The sequence below is a fragment of the Euphorbia lathyris genome, chromosome 1, assembly GCF_963576675.1.
Source record: "Euphorbia lathyris chromosome 1, ddEupLath1.1, whole genome shotgun sequence".
In the NCBI taxonomy this organism is placed as follows: Eukaryota; Viridiplantae; Streptophyta; class Magnoliopsida; order Malpighiales; family Euphorbiaceae; genus Euphorbia; species Euphorbia lathyris.
In genome coordinates, this window is record NC_088910.1 from 5,957,731 (window position 1) to 5,978,233 (window position 20,503).

At 32.7% G+C, this 20,503-nt stretch overlaps 1 non-coding gene and 1 pseudogene across 1 annotated transcript; one reads left to right on the forward strand and one right to left on the reverse strand.

Annotated features, from left to right (window-relative positions):
- Positions 1-4,485: 4,485 nt before the first annotated feature.
- LOC136216146 (small nucleolar RNA R71) lies at positions 4,486-4,592 on the forward strand. The gene has a single exon (XR_010683139.1). It is a non-coding gene; the product is annotated as a small nucleolar RNA R71 (small nucleolar RNA).
- Positions 4,593-13,845: 9,253 nt separating this feature from the next.
- Positions 13,846-17,213, reverse strand: LOC136207678 (cytochrome P450 726A27-like; annotated as a pseudogene).
- Positions 17,214-20,503: the final 3,290 nt, after the last annotated feature.

Below are 20,503 nucleotides of genomic sequence, written 5' to 3' on the forward strand. Positions count from 1 at the left end.
ATTTGAGTTATATAATTGATTAGGACTTACAATTAATTAGGACGATAAGCTATAGTTGATGTAAATAAATTAACAATGATATTAATAAAGTGGGCCAAACTAAATATAGTTTTTTTTGGAACTGGGCTTAATTGTTATATATGGTATTCATTATTTATGGATAGACCAACAACCCATCCCAATAGAAACAAATTAGAAAAAAAACATAAGGAAAAAAAAGAAAAGGAAAGAGAAAGGAAGAAAAAAAAACCCTATTCGACTATCATCTTCTGCAGCAGCCGTCTTATGGTTTTATGAAATTAATCATATGTCAATAGAGTTTCTTTTTCTTCTTCAAGGCTTGTATTTTAATAATATATATATATATATATATATATATATATAGGGGGTGAGATCTAGTGTGACAAGGGTTAGAGTGTGACAATGAGCTTATTGTGTGACATAACAAAACTACGTAGTTTTGATGATAATTAAAAAAAGGCAATGTGGTAAATTTGTAAATAAAATGAAAGAGATGATAGAGAAAATTGTTTTATTTTTTTTCTTTAAAATACATTTTCCCGACATCTCTAACATCGTTTTTCGAAATTTTTTATACTATTAGACTCGTCTAAATTAGATGGTCATTTTAAGATCCCTGAAGCTCAAGTAAAAATAATTCCGATGAACGGAATCTGGGTGGACGTTTTCCGGAGAGACAAAAAGTGCCCAGAAAATTCTCAAAAAAATCCAGAAAATGCAAAACATTATTCTAAGAAACTTTAATTCTTGGGTCGAAGCGGAATTTCTTACGGTTTAGTCCCAATAAAACGTTTTCTTTAATTTTATCCATTTTAAATGCTTCAACAATTTGTTGGGTCAAAACTGTAATGAATCTTACTTTGAGCCAAGAACTAAAGTTTCTTAAAATGACATTTTAAATGTTTTGGAATTTTTTGATAATTTTCTGGGTATGTTTTTTGTCCTACTTACATTGTTCCAAATCAGTGTATCATTTGTTCAAACATAATACTTATATTGTTCCAACAGAAAATTGTTTTATTTCTTTTCTTTGAAATACATTTTTCCGATATTTCTAACCTCGTTTTTCGAAAAATTTTATACTATTAGACTCGTCTAAATTAGACGGTCATTTTAAGATCCCTTAAGTTCAAGTAAAAAAAATTTCAGTGAACAGAATCCGGGTGACGTTTTCTGGCGAGAAAAAAGTGCCCAGAAAATTCTCAAAAAATTTCAGAAAATGTAAAACATTATTCTAAGAAATTTTAATTCTTGGATCAAAGCAGGATTTCTTACGGTTTAATCCTAATAAAACTTGTTCCTTAATTTTATCCATTTTACAAGCTTCAACAATTTATTGGGTCAAAACTATAAGGAATCTCGCTTTGAGCCAAGAATTAAAGTTTTTTAAAATGATGTTTTACATGTTTTGGAATTTTTTAATGATTTTTTGTGCATGTTTTTTGTCCTACTTACATTGTTCCAAATCATGTATCATTTGTTCCAACATAATACTTATATTGTTCCAACAGAAAAATGTTTTATTTCTTTTCTTTAAAATACATTTTCCCGATATTTCTAACCTCGTTTTAAGAAAATTTTTATACTATTAGACTCGTCTAAATTAGACGGTCATTTTAAGATCTTTGAAGCTCAAGTAAAAAAAATTCCGGTTAACGGAATCCGAGTGGGCGTTTTCTGTCGAGAAAAAAATTACCCAGAAAATTCTCAAAAACTTCCAGAAAATGTAAAACATTATTCTAAGAAACTTTAATTCTTGGGACGAAGCGAGATTTCTTACGGTTTTGACCCAATAAATTGTTGAAGGATATAAAATGGATAAAATTAAGGAAAAAGTTTTATTGGAACTAAACCGTAAGAAATCCTACTTCGAATCAAGAATTAAAGTTTCTACAAATAATGTTTTACATTTTTTGAAATTGTTTGAGAATTTTCTGGGCACTTTCGTGTTTTTTATCAGAAAACGCTCATCTAACCACCGGATTCCGTTGATTTGGGACTAAACCGTAAGGAATCTCCTTTTGAGTCAAGAATTAAAGTTTCTCAGAATAATGTTTTACATTTTTTGGAAATTTTTGAGAATTTTTTAGACATTTTTTTCTCACAAAAAAACAGATCGCCGGATTCCAGTCAGCAGAAATTTTTTTACCCGAGCTTCTGAGATCTTAAAATGATCGTCTAATAAAACAATTAAAATGATGAGTCCAACAGTATAAAATTTTTTGAAAAACAAGGTTAGAAATGTTGAGAAAATGCATTTTAAAGAAAAAAATAAAACAATTATCTATTTCCTTTTATTTATAAATTTGCCACATTCCCCTAGTTAATTACAAAATTGGTCCTCACCATAAGAAATATGTCACACCTGATCTCTCTTATTTATATATATATATATATATATATATACTCAAGGATATGTTGGAGGAAGTCTTCTGAAATTGTTTATGAATATTTTTAGAATGGTGGGTTCAAGTAACCATTACCACCCTCTTTCACCTACTCTTATTAAAAATTATATATATATATATATATATATATATATATATATATATATATATAATATTGTGTGGTTCAAAAATTTCATGGATAGTCAATTTTATATAATTATTTTCTATTTTATATTACTTTTTAGGTGAGTGAGTTTTGGTTTTCTTATTCTAGTTACATGGAAAAAAAATTAGATATAGATTGTTGTATCCAATTGGTCAAATGAGAATTTACAGAGATTAGTTTAAAGCTTTGCATGGATACATGTAGTTAAGAAAAGAAAACTTCATAATCTAACAACTTCTGCTATCATGAAAAAAAACGTAATTTTATTCTTATATATTTTAACTTTAAATGGTACATAATAACAAGGCAATAATAATAAATAATACATAAAAAGTTACAATACTGTTAGTATCTATTTTGACGATTTATAAATAAACGTATTATATTTAGGTGGTACCGAAGAAGTAGACATTTAACGGTCGGTCGAGACTTAGTGTTTTATTGGGTTACGTGGATTCTAAGTAAGTGATAGTTGATATATATTTATTTGATTGTTGAGTTTATTTATGTTTTTAAATGATTAATTGTCATTGATGGATACAATGGACGAGAAATTGAAAGGATTATGATGTGTTGTGTAAATTGATTGTCTGGGATCTGGTGATATTGGTTTGAGTTGAAATTTATAGATGCTATGGGCACGAGTAATGATATGGCACTTGAATTTTTTTGATATTGGGCGTGTTAGGAGATAAACATGACAAACAAAGAATAATGGTTAATTAATAGCTTATCGTAGTGGATTTATTCTCAATGGTCGTGTTGTGTTGTTGGTAATTATGGTTCAGTAAGATATGATTTGCTAGGCACTTGTCCTTGTGGCTAGTGCCGGAGTATCTCCGAATGTAGGAGATACTCTGTGCTGTTTTTGCTACGCACTAGGGAGGTGCGGGGATACCTAGCGAAGAGGTATCCTGTGCTGTTGATATATAATATGATGAGATTGTGAAGGAGATTTTGATAGTTTGAATTGACTGGCGAACCGTTGGGTATACTTCTACTTGGCAAGCATGGCCCTTAACTAATAAATTAATATCAAAACATGTATGAAATTATAGTACGAGTCATGAGAAGTTATTTATGTGATAATTTATTGTTTTGTATTTATATTCATCTATAAAATGTTTTGGTGATTTATATGTTGCATGTGATAAATATATATTAGCTATCACCTTATTGAGTAGGCAGCTCATCCCTTGCCACCTATTTTTCAGGAGATAAAATTTAGCGGTTCGATTCTTTTCCCCTCCAGTTTTTTTTTCAGTTCCTATTGATCGTGTTAAGTGAACCAGCAGCTTTGGAATTTCCTTTAGATTTAAATTATAGCTTTGGAGTATAGTATGTGCTTAATCAGTTTGGGGTAATTTATTTTTGAAGTTTATTTGTAATTTTTGACTTTAGAATTTAAGGATTAAGCTATGAGTTTTGATTAGTATTGAGGCATTTATATGTTTTATTGAGTAATAAATGCCTTTTGAGAATCGGGTGTTACAATTTTGGTTATTGCTCCATGAAAAATTTGGGTGATTCTCCCACCCATTATTGTAGGAATTTGAGTATGGATTGTTTTGTCGATAAAAATTACTGACAAAATTTGCCGTTTCACCCATGAATTGATTTCCGAGTTGGTTATGCATACTCAAATTGGCCATTAATAGATCTATTTTCTTATTTAGCTCATCAAGGTTAGGAGATGATTGGGGTGGTGCATCACAGATATACATACCTGCCTTTACCTCGGAGAATCGCTCGGTTGGCCAATGGAAACTTCTTTCGGCTAACTCTTGGATGAGTGCATAAGCGTCATCCGGGCTCTTGTGGAACAAACTTCCACCTGCAGCTACATCAATAGTGGCACAGTTATTCGAAGATAAACCGCTATAAAAGATATTTACTTGTTCCCACTTCTTGAAACTATGATGTGGGTATTTTTTGAATAACCAGCGGTAGCGTTCCCATGCATCGTACAAGATTTCTCTCTCCTTTTGATGGAAATCATTGATCTCATTCTTGTATATGGCCGTTTTGGAAGGAGGGAAGTATTTAGCAAGAAACTTCTTTACTAAATCATCTCAAGTCGTGATGGATCCGACATCTAAAGACTATAACCAGTCAATGGCATCCTCTCTGAGAGAAAAAGAAAACAATTTAAGCTTAATAGTGTCACTCATAACACCATTAGTACGAAACAAAGAACAATGTTTAATAAATTTAGTAAGATGAGCGTTTGGATCTTCTCTAGCATCGCCTCCAAATTGTCCGGCATTTTGGATGAGTTGAATCATAGCCGGTTTGATTTCGAAGTTATGTGTGGCCATGGTCGGTTCTACGATGCTAGAGGTGACCACGAGGCAATTTGGAGTTAACATGTCCATCATTGTTCTTTCTCCATTTTCTTCTATGGCGGGGTTTCTTCTTTCTCCGTCCATAATAGCGTTTCTTCCTACACGTCGATTTCTTCGGCACGTACGCTCTATTTCTGGATCAAAAACATGCCAAGATTGGCTCCCCGTTAGCATAAAAATAATTGAAAAAGTGTCTAGAACGTCAAACCTGATTGTCGCTAATGTTGCAACTAGAATCCCCGACAACGGCGCCAAAAACTTGATGCGTATAAAATGTATATGTGCTTTTTAGAGCAAGTGCACTCTATCGTACCAAGTAATACAGTATACTTACATATAAAGATCGATCCCACAGAGATTCTGGACAAGCATTAGCTATATACGGGTTGTTGAAGTCTAAACGATTAATTTGAAAAGGTTGGTTTTGAATAGCGATAAAAACTTTTGTTGTTAAAAACTATTTTGTAAAACACTAGGGAATTGGGTTCACTTTCTAAGTTTGAGTCAAATAAAATCTATTGATATAAAACACCGAAGAGAAACTCGTGATTTTAAGATGGTGATTTCTAAAAGAAAATCAGTGCTAAGACCTTAGATCACCTCGTTCTATCCCTTCACTCCTATTTACCTAACCGGGCCAATGGTTACTTAAATACGACAAGGAAGGCTTAAATTAAATGAGAAATCCTAATATTAAAGTGCTAGAAACCACATCGACTTGCTATCGAGTCTAAAACGTAGTCTTCCATCAATCTCTTGATACTATGGTGAGTAAAAAGCGATTGACCGAAATATGAGTTAAGCTCACGTTCCTAATTCTTAAACACGACTTCTTTTCGGGTATTTTACCTAAATAGACTTCTACCTTCGACTCAAAACATTAGCAAGATTCCCCTCATCCCTAGTTGGGAAGAATTAGTTCATGGTCATTGGGAAAGTGAAGCTTGAAATAAGGTGAAATGATGGAACTCATTGAAAGTGGAAGATAAAGAAATGGAAGATGAACAAACTTTTGATTAAATGTGAAATAAACTTACAAAACTCAAAGGAAATGATTTTGAAATAAGAAATTATACTTAAGAACTACAAAAATCAACTAAAACAAGAGAAATAACAACTGCCCAAAGCTTGACTACAACAACAATGGAGAAAACTATGAAAATCTAGCAAAAGGTGTAGCTTTCTTCTTCAAATCTCTTCTATTTATAGGACAAATCTTGCTCCAATCAAGGTGGAATTCTAATTTTAATGATTGGTAGCCTCCAAAACACTGAAATTATGCATTAAATGGCCTTGAAAAATCAAATGGAAGAGGGGTATGGGCTTGCATAGAGAAGAGGAGTCGCACGGTGCAAGTTGTGGAGGAAGACAGGTCTCGCAGAGCCGTGCCCCTGAAATTGGATTTTTTAGGCCAATTTCAGCAGGTCTCGCCGAGACCTGTCTCTGGGACAGATTTCAGCATGCCTTTCATCCAATTGCAACGCTTCTGTGCAAATCTATTGCATAGGCCCTGATTGTCCAAAAACCACAGTTTTGTCGTCTTTTCACGTAACGTTCCCTCGTCCTTGCCCTGTAACTCACTTGGGTAAATTGTCAATCTCATGAGAGTGTGTGAAAGTGTAAAAATTAATTAAAAAACTCGTGAATTAAATTAAAGTTACGTGACGGTGTGTGAAATTGTGAACTAAAGTGAAATTTAACAAAATTAACACTAAAGTGACACTAAAGATAAAAAAAATGGACGAAGTTATGATTCGATTTGACTATGAAAATGAGCAGCAACAGTATCCATGACACAAATATTGTTCTAATCCCAAAGAAATCTTCTCCAGAAAAAGTATCAGATCTCAGGCCTATAGCTTTATGCAATGTTATTTACAAGATTCTGGAAAAAACGGTTTCTAACAGGTTAAAGAAGGTTCTGGATATTATTATTTCGCCCTGACAGAGCACTTTCATCCCAGGACGGCTGATTACGGACAACGTTATGCTTGCGTTTGAAGTAAACCATTTCTTGGAGCATAGAACTCGAGGTAAACAAGGGTATGTTTCTTTTAAAGTTGATATGGCCAAGGCTTATGATCGGGTTGAGTGGGCGTTTTTGGAACAAATGATGCAGAGGTTAGGCTTTGATGAAAGGTGGATATCTCTGGTAATGCAGTGTGTTACAAAGGTCAGATATAATGTTACTCACAATAATCATGTGATTGGACCAATTCTGCCACAACGTGGCCTGCGTCAGGGTGACTCTATCTCTCCCTATCTTTTTTTTTTATTTTTGCAGAAGGTTTATCAGCGTCTTTGCAAAGTTTGGAAGCTCGGGGTTAGATCCATGGTTGCCAGATAGTTCAATCAGCCCCGTCAATCTCTCATCTCTTCTTTGTAGATGACAGCTACTTATTCTTCAAAGCATCAAAGGAAGAGTGCTTAGCAGTTTAGCAGTGTTTGCAAGAATATAAAGCACCTTCTAGGCAGAAGGTAAACTTCTCTAATTCCTCAATCTCGTTCATCAAAAATTATAGCGCGGGTCTCCGTTCGACTTTAAGCTCGGTTTTTAGAGTACCTATGGGGCTGGGCACTACAACAGACCTTGGTCTCCCGCCTTTAGTTGGAAGAAGTAAAACACAAGTGTTCTAATATATTGCAGACAGATTGAAAGCTACGGTCACAGCATGGAAGGCAAAAATGTTATCTCGATCCGGTAAGGAGATTCTATTCAAATCTATTATCCAAGCCCTCCCCTCTTATGCTATGAGTCTATTCCTCTTACCTCAACTTTTGTGTGATGATCTGGAAAGAATGATGAATTCATTTTGGTGGGGAACTGGTTCCGAGGAGAGAGGCCTGCATTGGAAGTCATAAGAGAAACTGTGTGCCCCGAAGAGCTTAGGAGGATTGGGTTTTCGAAAGTTACATATATTTAATCTTGCTCTGCTAGCTAAATAGGGTTGGAGGCTTCTAACTAATCCAGACTCATTACTTGCTCGGGTATATAAGGTTAAGTACTTTCCCTCTTCTTCCTTTCTAGAGGCGGATTTTGGTAATCAGCCCAGCTTTATATGGAGAAGTATACATGCCGCACAGTCACTTGTTACTTCTGGAGCTAGATGCGTTGTTAGTACAAGGGAGTCTATTAACATCTGGGAACACCCTTGGCTACCTGAACCTGACCACCCTTTTATCGAAAGTGCGTGCCTTCCGGCCCTTAAGGTGGATACTGTGAATAAAATCCGACAGCCTTCGGAGGAGTGGAACTTGGAATTAATCAATGGGATCTTTGTGGATCGGGATACCGAACTTATACGAAGGATTCCTCTAAGTCATCGTCTAGTGTTTGATGCGTGGGAATGGTACTAGGGAAAGAGAGGTAAGTTTTGTGTGAAAAGTGCGTATAAACACATGTGGTCTGAAAAATACGGTGATAATCCATCATTGACAATTACCGGAGTTAATTAGGATATGGTGTGGGCACTTCAGGTTCCGCCCAAGGTAAAAAAATCTAATTTGGAGGACCTTGGCTGGCTGTTACCATCGTTGAGAGCTTTATCTGCTCGAAGGGTTCCGATCAGTAACATGTGTCCATTATACCTGCAATCGGAGGAGGACGACTTCCATGCCTTAGTTGGCTGCCATCAAGCTCGGCTTTTATGGGCTCTGACTAGCGTTGCAGGACTGGGAGATTCTTGCTCTTCGTTCAGGGAGTTCTGGGAGAAGCTCGGGTTAACGTTTCCGTCGGAAACTGGTACGATGGCGGTCTTCTACTGGTTCTTATGGCTTAACCGAAATAATAAAGTATGGTCAAAACAAGTCATAATGCCTGCCATACTCTTCTCCATTGCCATGCAGTTCATCTCAAGTTGGAAAGGTGCTCAGAGCTAGGGACGTGGTGTGGTTGAGACGAATGCTGATGTAGCTCAGAAATGGTGTAAGCCCCCACCAGGTATGTTAAAGCTTAATATTGATGGGGCCATATTTTCTGCCTCGGGTACTGCTGGTTACAGATTCATCTTGCGGGACAGCGGTGGCGTGTTCCAAGCTGCAGGTAACGATATTATTTACTGCTGTCCAGACCCTTTTTTAGTGAAGCGTTGAGTTGGTTGAAGGAGTCTAGCAGGCAGAACATGTTGGTGGAATCAGATTCACAATTGCTAGTGTATGGTATTCAGCGAGAAAGTAGTGGCAATTCGGATCTGGATCTAGTTATTGAAGACTGCAAAATCCTTATTAAGGATATAGTGAATATGTCAATTTCATTTATTTGTAAGTCAGCGAATTCCGCTGCTCATTCTTTAGCTCGTGCAGTTACACCTGCTTTGGAGAGGAAGGTCTGGATTTCAGTACCTCCTCCTTGTGTCTGTAATGCTCTTGTTGTTGATATTTAATAAGATGATTCTTCCTTGTCAAAAAAAAAGATGACCACTTACGAGTTAGTATTTTTGTCCAAAGACAAAATATTAATGTCGTGCTAGGTATCTTGTGATGGGATTTGCCGTGATTTGATTTTTCTGTCTGCCCAAATTCAAATATATATAACTTATACGAGCTTGTTAACTTCTCCGTTATTTAATTTGCTGCCATTATATTTGCTCATAATTAATTCAATTTGCATATTGAACGATGTTATTTAAGGTTTGAAAGAGAACATTATGCTAGTTCTCAATATTAAGTTTTGAAAGAGAACATTATGCTAGTTCTCAATATTATTGATCTGGGCATTGTATTAGGAATTGATCAACTCACTGTCGTAATGACATCTGGTACTGATAATGATAAAATTCACTATGGGAAGTGAGAAGATCAAACTGCATGAGTCTGATGATCATGAAATGTTTCATTCTAGAAGTTTTAAGGGCATTATATTGACTTATGAGGTATCTACAATAAGGTTTCCTTGCTGAAATTGAGAAAAGATTTGGAAAGAATGAACATGATGATACCATTAAGCATAAGGAAAATGAAACATTATGGAGCACATTATAGAGATATCTCATTTTGCTTTTAAGTTAATAACACTTTAAGTTGCAGTTGTCTAAGGTTGTAATTTATCTTCTTGCACAATTTGATAAATTTAAGATGAGCTATAATTGTCATAAGGTCAAATGGATATAAGATGGGCTCTTTTTTTTACTGTGTGCAAGAAGAGGAAATACTTCAGCAAGAGAGATCTGAATGTGTTTATAAGGCATCCACTTCAAATGATAAAGTTAAGAAAAGTATTAAATTGTGTCATTCAAATTAAAAAAGAGACAAAATTCAGAAACTACTTGTTTCTTATGCAATACAATTGGACACAATAAAAGGAATCATGTAAAAAACTGTGTTTGGCGTATAAAGAAAGGTACACTTCTTTTTGTTCTAAGGTTAATTTTTATGCTTGAACACATTTGATGAATTATTTTTTGATATTATTATTCACCTTGCAGTGTTTATGCGAGGTTGTCTAACCTAACATTCATTTGATGGTGGAAGATACATCTATATGGGAATGATAAGATACACTTCTTTTGTTTGTTCTAAAGTTAATTTTTGTGATTGAACACACTTGATGAATTATATTTTTGATATTATTATTCACATTGAAGTGTTTATGCGAGGTTGTTTAACCTAACATTCATTTGATGGTGAAAGATACATCTATATGATAATGATAAGATACACTTCTTTTGTTTGTTCTAAGGTTAATTTTTGTGCTTGAACACACTTGATGAATTATATTTTTGGTATTATTATTCATATTGATGTGTTTGTACGAGGTTGTCTAACCTAACATTCATTTGATGGTGTACATCTATATGGGAATACTAAGGTAGAAAGTATTGACAATATACATATTAAGATTACATTTGACAGTGTATATTCGTATTTGAAGAAGACTTATTGCACCACCCTGTTAGGTGGATTTTGGTTTCTATTTTAAACAAATTCAAATATGTTTGTTTACGAATAGGAAATTGTCTTTATCAAAATTTAGTTATGATAAACACTATACATTTATTTATATTTGGTAATCTTTATATGTTTGATATTGTTTTCTAAAATAATGACTGGTGCACATTTTGAGAATATTAATGAAAAAGAATTTTAAATATAAGTTTCATTTGTCCAAAGAGAATTGAAAAGCTTATATCAGATGAAGTTCTCAAGTTCCTAGATTTTTCAAATTTAAAAATCTGTGTCAATTTTTAATGAGAACAAACAAATGTAAAAAGAAAAGCTACCAACAGACTTATGACCATTTCTTAAAACATGTAGTTGACATGAATATTGCACGTTATATTCTAATTAAAGTACCAATAAAAGAAACAATTTAAAAACAAGCATTAGGAAGGTGTAAAAGTCTAGCTTAAACACTTAAAGTGTGGGGTTGTCAACCTATGGTTATTTATATAGACAAATAGAAAAGAAATTATTTTTGAAGAATGATTGTTTGTTATTTTATTGGGTACTGTGAATACATGGGTTTCTAAATTCTATGTTCCCAATACTAAGAATTTATAAGACAAGTAATTCAAGATTCTTTGAGGATGTTGAGCTTGCAGGGGGGAAATATGGTTAAAGTGATTCCTCATCTAGAAGAGCAATCTCAACAACCTCAAGAATAATGCAAGTAAAGTGAAATTTAATAGAGAAATGAGAAATACAAGAAATACAATTTTTTGTTCATTATTTTGTATATCTCTAGGAACATAAAGATGGTATTGAGTTTATCATGCCATAAGGGGTTCCAATTCTCAATTGTGGGTTAATGCCCAAACTCGCAAAATAGAGGGTTATGGTCCCTAAGGCATAAGCATTCTACATCTACAACCTAAGGTGTCTCTGATTCTCTTCAATCCGCTGCGCTATGTATTCAGGTATGCTTCCGCTTTAGTTCTTAATGGATTAACATGAGTTTATGATATTGTGGTTTGTGGATCTAATTCCAATAAGTAATTCCAATAAGTGAAATTCACTAGAGAAATGAAAAATACAATTTTTTATCATTATTTTGTATATCTCTAGGAACATAAAGATGGTATTGAGTTATCATGTCATAAAGAGTTCCAATTCTCGATTGTGGGTTGATGCCATTAATTTAGAGTTTTCAAATCTTGTCAATTTTCTCAAAGGTAATTATGAAAAGATATAAGGTATTTATTGTTGTCAAAGACTTCAGATGAAAAGAAGACATTATTTGTGAAAATATTTCTTTCTAGTTTCATTGAAAGATTCTTTAAAGTTATAATGGCATTGCTAACTGGTTATGGTCACAAATTTCACTAATTTATTGTCTTATTGATTTTGAGATGAATTTGTTTAATAATTATGTATATTCTGGATTCAGTGGGAGTAAATTTATTTTTCTGTTTGAGAGACCCTAAATTAGGTGATACCAATTTTGATCATATCAAATGCTTATTTTGTTTAAAGTTAATTTCAGTTTATTAGATGGGTGAATCATTTCTTCCATCATGACAGCTATATCTATAGCACATTATGAGGCATCTAGTTTTTTGGTTGACTGTGAAATTGTCATTAGGCTGCAATTCTGATATAGAAAGATAATATATTATGACAATAAGTCAACACTTATGTTCTACTAGTAATTCAATATCTAGTAGAGATTTCAGAATGGATCGGTGTCTATTGAGCATATTAGGACAAACTCATGATCTTTCATGAGCATATTTCTCATTTGGGTGTTGAATTGCTTAAGAAAATTTGAGTTCAGTGGGAGTTTGTATTTTGGATGCTCTTTAGTTTTAGAAATGTTTGTTTGTTCGGTACCGATTCCAGTTGATAAATTTTTAAGTTTATTCCATTCTGCAAGTGTTATAGTCTTGATCTCACTAATGTGGACCAGTTGGAAATAGACACGTTGAGATCACATTACATGTAATTTCCATGCTATACATTCATACTTGATTTATGTCATTTGGTTATGCTAACATATGTGATCATTGTTGGTAAGGTCACACTAAAGGTGACTAATTCTGCTTTGGTTCTATGTTGGCATGATTAATGGACGGAATTGTTGATATACGCCTATAGTAAATATGATAACATTTTTTGAGTCATAAAGGTTTCATAATTTAGAGGGATATATATGTTTCGTCCAAGTTGGACATTATTGGATTTTTTATCCACAATGTGGGCTTTACATGTATAATATAGTAAATTATGGGCTATCATATATTAGTCCATTAAGTGGTCTAATTTAGTTTATAGACCTAAGGCATATATAATGGGTATGAGCTTATTTATATGTAGATACCAGTTGTAATATACTATTCTATGATGGGCTGAATAGTAATTACAACAATTAGGTTTTCACTATAAATAGAGGGTTATGGTCCCTAGGGCATAAGCATTCTAAATCTACAGCCTCCCCCATCAAGTGTAGATGTGCTAGTTGCTTTTAGCCCTAGAAGACCAATCAACCTAAGGTGTCTCTGATTCTCTTCAATCGGTTGCGCTATGTATTCAGGTATGCTTCGGCTTTAGTTCTTAATAGATTAACATGAGTTTATGATCTTGTGGTTTGTGGATCTAATTCTAATAAGTAATTCCAACATAATATCCTTACTGTAGTCTTTGATGCTCTCCTAATTGCTTCAATTTTAATACTCTTTAGTCAATTTCTTCCGATCTTCCATTTTTATCATTTTTAATCAACTTAATATCCTCAGCACATCTTTAGTGGCGAATTTTTGGTGTTTAATTTTCTTATAGTGCCTTTATGGGTGAGTTTAAAGTTTATGCAGACTTTTTTGATACTTGTTTACATAACCTTATACTTATTTAGAAAAAGATGTGTAGATATTAACCCTTTATTGGATTTAAAAAATGTAAATTGATGGTTACACAATGGATATCATATAATTTAAATGAAAACTAATAAAAACAAGAATATGACTGTGCACTCTCAAATGACCCTATCATTGGATATCATATGATTTATTTGACAATACATTATTTGAAAGAGAGAAACCAACACAGTAAGTAGGAAATAAGAAGGAAATAACATCTTATTCCATGAGTTCTGAAGATGCAATCTGCTTGGCCTCAAGACAAGCAAGAAAATGGAATGGAAATCAAGTTAAGATCTTCTTTTCTTTTCAAGGTACCATGAAGACTTTCAGTCATATCAAAATTGGTAGGTGTGATTCCATAAGGTAGTTTCCAATTAAAATGATATGATAAGTTTGCAACGAGAAGCTCCACATAAATTATGGCTAAAGTGATTCCCGGACATATTCTTTTTCCTGAACCAAATGGTAGTAGTTCCATATTTGCACCTTTGTAATCTATTTGACTATCTTCAAATCTTTCCGGATAAAACTTTTCAGGTTCAGTCCACACAATCGGATCTCTTCCAATGGCCCATGCATTGATGAGAACTGTACTTTCGGGATGAATGTCGTATCCATAGATTTTTGTTCTTTCTATGCATTCTCTTACAATCAATGAGTTCTGAAGATGCAATCTGCTTGGCCTCAAGACAAGCAAGAAAATGGAATGGAAATCAAGTTAAGATCTTCTTTTCTTTTCAAGGTACCATGAAGACTTTCAGTCATATCAAAATTGGTAGGTGTGATTCCATCGGGTAGTTTCCAATTAAAATGATATAATAAGTTTGCAACGAGAAGCTCCACATAAATTATGGCTAAAGTGATTCCCGGACATATTCTTTTTCCTGAACCAAATGGTAGTAGTTCCATATTTGCACCTTTGTAATCTATTTGACTATCTTCAAATCTTTTCGGATAAAACTTTTCAGGTTCAGTCTACACAATCGGATCTCTTCCAATGGCCCATGCATTGATGAGAACTGTAGTTTTGGGATGAATGTCGTATCGATAGATTTTTGTTCTTTCTATGCATTCTCTTACAATCAATGTTACTGGTGGATGTAATCTAAGAGTTTCTTTGATAACTAATTTCAAGTACTTTAATTCTTGAATTCTTGATTCCTCAACTTTTCCCTTTTCTCCAAAGACTGTCCTCACCTCTCCTTGTGCTTTTCTCATTACTTTGGGTTCTTCATCAGCTCTGCAATCGACCATTCCAGAACTTTAGAGGTTGTCTCACTCCCACCGCTAAATATTTCCTACAATTTGGTATAATGTTTTCTACTTGTTAAATTGAGTAGATTTTAGTTAAAGATAATACAAACATATAAGTTATTGGTCGAACCATCTAACAAGTATAATGACATAAGTTTTACTTGTCAAATTATTTAGACGTGAACATTTGAATCAATAAAAAAAGCCTTACTTATTTTGGGATAACGTCCCAAACAGCCTCAAGGTTTTTGGGAAGAGAAAATTTAGGTTGCACTTACAAATCAATAAAATTTTAGTTCCAACGTTTATCAAATTGTGTAATTAAACAACACAAATTAACATATTAAATAATTGTTTGCACTAATCTCTCTATGAAAGTCCAAAATTTAAGACATAAGTAGTGAAGAAAAAGATTTGGAATCTAAATGTGATAAATATCTCAGATTTGAGATGTGTCAATTTATGTTAGTAAGACTTTTAAGACTTTTTTTAATTATGTCATTTGATAAATATTGAGACTAAAACCTTAATGCTTTGTATATAGAACCTAAACTATTCCTATAAAACCTTGAGGTTATTTGGTACCTAGTCGTTGTATGTGTCTATAAAAGTCAATTGTCTTCCTTATATTGAAAATGTTTTATTTAGCCCTACAAACTTCCTTAAAGTGACCTATTAACTCTACTATGTCCATGTGGCGAAGCAATGGAGATGTCAGACAAGTTTAAGTGTAGACCATTTTAAGTAAGTTCATGTGATAAATAGGACAATTCAAATGAATAAGGTTGTATTAATAATAATAAAAAAGCTATTCTCATGTTTAACTATTATATCAAAATTCAATTATATCAAAGATATTTAATGTGTTACTAATAAAGTCCAAAAAAACCTCTTAAAATATCAACAACTAAGTCTACCCCTGTAAGTTAATCACAATAATTTTTTGGGTAGATAATTTATTAGTCCCCTATTTTTTACTTAATATACTGTTTGGTCCTCCTATTTGGTCATTTTATTTTTTATTTTTAGATTTTTAACCGAACATATCCTAGATTTTATGATAGCCACAACATAATATAAAATGACCATGTTACTCTGTTATTTTATATCTGTCTGGTTAATATTGGCAAAAGTTAGGGACCTTATAATATGTTTTTCAAAATAGGAAAACTAAAGTGTATTAGGTAAAAGGTAGGACACTAATAAATTATTTACCATAATTTTTTTTTATCAAGTATCTAAAATGTATAGCTTGTTATTAATATAGTTATATATAACCAACAATAAATGAACAATTTATATAAACTGATGTCATGGTTAAACAACAGTCAAACCACCATTTTCAATATTTGAGTAAGAAAGAGTTAAGATTGGTCTTGATTGTAAGTAAATCTTACCAGAATATTTGCTTTGATGCTTTCGTTTGTTAATGGAAATTCCAGGTCTCCATTTTTCTGTAGATTCAAAAGAACATCCAAAAAGTTATCCCCGAAGCTGGTACATTGTCTGTGTCTTTGTGCACTTTCTGCATTCTTGACTTTGCTCCACTTAGAAAATCAAGTAAGAATTTCATAGAAGGGAATAAATCAGAAGCAGCACCAGCAATTACTACCTTCTGCACATTTTCTAACATAGGTAATATAATTTGTTCACTTTCCCCATTCTTACCCAATATCATTATCAGTAAAATACTATTAGTCAAATCTGAGATGATTCTCGGAAGACTGACAGATGATCCGCCTTTCGAACGAAGCAATTTGATGAATTTTGATATTTGTTCTTCTCGGACCGACCGGAAGGATAAAACCCTTTTCGGACTAAGAAATTCTACTGTCATAATTTTCCTTATTTGTCTCCAATAATCTCCATATGGCGCAAATAACATGTCGAGGTTATTGTAACATATAATTTCTCCGGCGAGGGCGTGTGGACGTTGACTGAATAGGTCGCCCTGAATTCGGAGGACTTGGTTGGCTGTTTCGACTGAAGAAAACACAACTGCCGGGATTTGGCCTTGTTGAATGCTCATTACAGGGCCATAAATTTTAGCCAAATCTCAGAGACGTTGATGGGGCAGACCGCCGAGTAGCTGAGGAATGTTACCTAAAAGAGGAAATTTCCATGGCCCAGGAGGAGGATTTGAGTCCTTATTTATTTTCTTCCATATGATTAATGTTAAAACGAGGAAGCTAAAGAGAATGAGAAAAGAGGGGATTTCAATGAGAAAAGAGGGGATTTCAAGCTCCATTTTTATGATAGTTATTGTCTGAGTGAGTTCTTTCAAATTCCGTATCAATTTATAAATAGAATCTATATTAAAAACAATGCTAATATATTAAGAACATTATTTAACATAGAGAACTAATGCTAATACATTTTTAATGTTAACATAGGAGGAGTGGCACTAATGTTTAATCTCCTAGTGAATAACCCCTGAGACGACGATTAAAAATTATGGTCCCCACGAAAATAAAACCGTGATCCCGACGAAAATAAAACTATCACGAAACTTGTTGTCGCCTCATGATGCTACAAATGACGGTCGTCTTTTATCATTTGAAATAAGGCCATATGACAAAAATCTATTTGTTCTATGTCATCTTACGCACATTATAATAATGATATATTTATTACATCCTATCAAGTCCACGACCCTTAAATGACAACCTATTTAATAAATATGTCAATAACTTTATTGGAAATTAGCTTCTTATTTATCGCGATGATAGTTTGATATTTATGTTTGTCGTTATAGCGTGCTTCGGATGACATATGTCTTAATCAATTATGTGAAAATATATTTATTGAGATGACATATTTAATTCATTATTTGTCTTTTTTTTTTTTGGTAGAAATTCATTATTTGTCTTTATATTGATGTTAAGATGACATTTTTTTTTATTCAACGTTGCTTATAAGTCATGTTCTGGTTTTTATTCATTGTCACAATTAAGTCATTTTCATTATTTACCTCAATCATGCATGAAATAAATGTGTACATAAAATTGTACTCCCTCCGGTCCACAATAGAAGTCTTTTAAGGTTAATGCACACTAATTAAGAAATGCAATTAATTTTAAGTAAAAGACTTTGTTACCCTTGTAATAATTGCATCCACTAGTAACTTTATCTATTCCCAAGATAAAAAGTCAACTTAAATAGGGGTATATTTGGTAAAGACAAATTAATGTGCATAGATTTAAGCAAAATGTCATGTATTGTGGAACAAAAAAAACTTTCTAGAAAGACTTCTATTATGGACCGGAGGGAGTATATAACAAAAATTTGTAATTTGTATTCAATCATAATTTAATATGCACATAATTTGTAATTTGTATTCAATTATGATTTGTAATTTGCAAAACTAACATAATTGTATACAAGAAAAAATATAACATCTTCCAGCCTTGTAATTTGAATTTAGCTAAACATATTTTTATGAACAAAAGTAGTCCAAATGGTCGAAATATACCTGGAAAAAAAACAATCATGAATTAGAGATAATAGTTAAAATTACAAGGCAAACTAATTTAACATTAATTACATTATAATGGTCGACACACATAATCCCCTTTGAATTTGCCTTTTCACTTCCTATCAAACCAAATATAAATTGAGACTAGGTTTTACCCTTTCACGTTGGTAGAAAAGTTTACTGAGAATCAATTTTACTTTTCCCATCAAACCTAATGTTAATGGCACTTAACCACGTGGAGTTAGACATGACAAAACTGAAACAAGAGTCACATATGTGGTTAGTGGGTCTTGAAGGTATCTCTATTTCTGTTTATTCTACTTCTAATTACTCTTTTTCTACAATCTTCTTCTTCCTCTTTTCTTCTTATAACTTTGATGCATGTAGGCCATGTCAATGAAGACTAATACCATTGGACGGTAAATATGAAAGGCCCTCAATATACTTCATAGGAAAGACGAATCTTTATAATCCATTTGCGATTCCCTCTTGATTGTCCCTTCCAACATCTAACAATAATAACAAAAAACGAATAGTAAAAGCTTATTATTTTAAAAGTAGTTGCATACACCGATCAATTTATTCATATTCCTATATTTGGTTGGTTCAACACTAAAATATATCAACCAAATCTCAATCCTAGAAGGCTGATCTCTCTTGGCAAGCTTAATTCTTGCCCTACATATCCCATTTTCACGATTAGATTTGCCACTAATTTTTATATATTTCTTTGTTATACAACTATATCCATGTTTAATTCTAATTTATTTATGCATTTGTTGGTTGAATCCATTAAGTGAGAATGAGGTTAGGGTTTGCACTAACCACTCTTTATAAATAGACATCTAATTGTTTATTACATTAAAAAAAACTAATCACTTTAGCAAGCTAAGTTTGACTCTCGCTCTTCCTCGTAATACATGTGTCCCCCTCTTTGAGTACCAGTTTCTGCTCCTTGTAGTCCCCTTTAATATTTGTTATACACACTCTATGTAGTTTTAATTTGAATATTTCAAAGTAGATTAGATGGTTTAAGATGCATATGCTCCAACCTAATGAGTTTTAGGTTTAATTCCCACCAATATTATTTTATTTTAGAAAGTTTTTATTTATTCGAACTTTATTTTTCAATAATTATAGAACTATGATATTATTATTAATTAATTTAAATGTACTCTTTATTTTCATAACACTTTTGAACTCATTTTTATTATGCCTTTTCTATTAAAAAATGTAATTTCTTATTTTTAGACCCAAAAAACTTAATTTTTAAATTAGATTTTAATTTTTGCAAAATGTTATAATTGTTTAGAAATTAGCATTAAACTTATTGGAAATTAAATAGGTGTACTCTTTTCACATTGGGTACTTTTTTAATGCTTTCTCCAACACACCAAAACCATAATGTTTTAACATGCTGGAGGCTAAAAACATGTATCAATTCCTGACGAACTCGTTTTTGAAAAATTAACCCCAACTGAATGACTAAATTTAACCCCCAAGTATTAATAAAGTAAATAAGTCAATGTGAAAAGAGTAAATGCAGCATTATTAGTGAAACCATCTTAGGTTGCTAAAAATGTAAAAATAGATTTTTGGGTGAAGTTTCAGATACTTTGTCAAATAGATATACAGTAAAACCTCTATATAGGAATACTCTATATAGGAATAACCTCTATTTTATTATAAAAAAACTTGGTCCCAACTTGGGCCAGTTATAAATAGGAATAACCTCTCAAACGTTATTTGTTATACACTTTTCAAGTCCCACCTTTAGAAACCATGCCTCCATATATGAATAATTATATATTTATATGTATATATATTAAGAATTCAAATTAAATTATAAAATATTAAAAAAAAAACTATTGAAATTATCTATGAATTGGAAACACAAACTACAACTTGAAATTATAAATATTTACTATTCTCATTGATGTTTACCTTTTTCCCATAAAACTCTTCCAATTATTTATTGTTGTAGCTCGAACTCAGAAAATAGGAACAGACCGAACAAAATTAAATGGGCAGAGTCGCGGACAATGTCGCTTTCTTTAAGACGT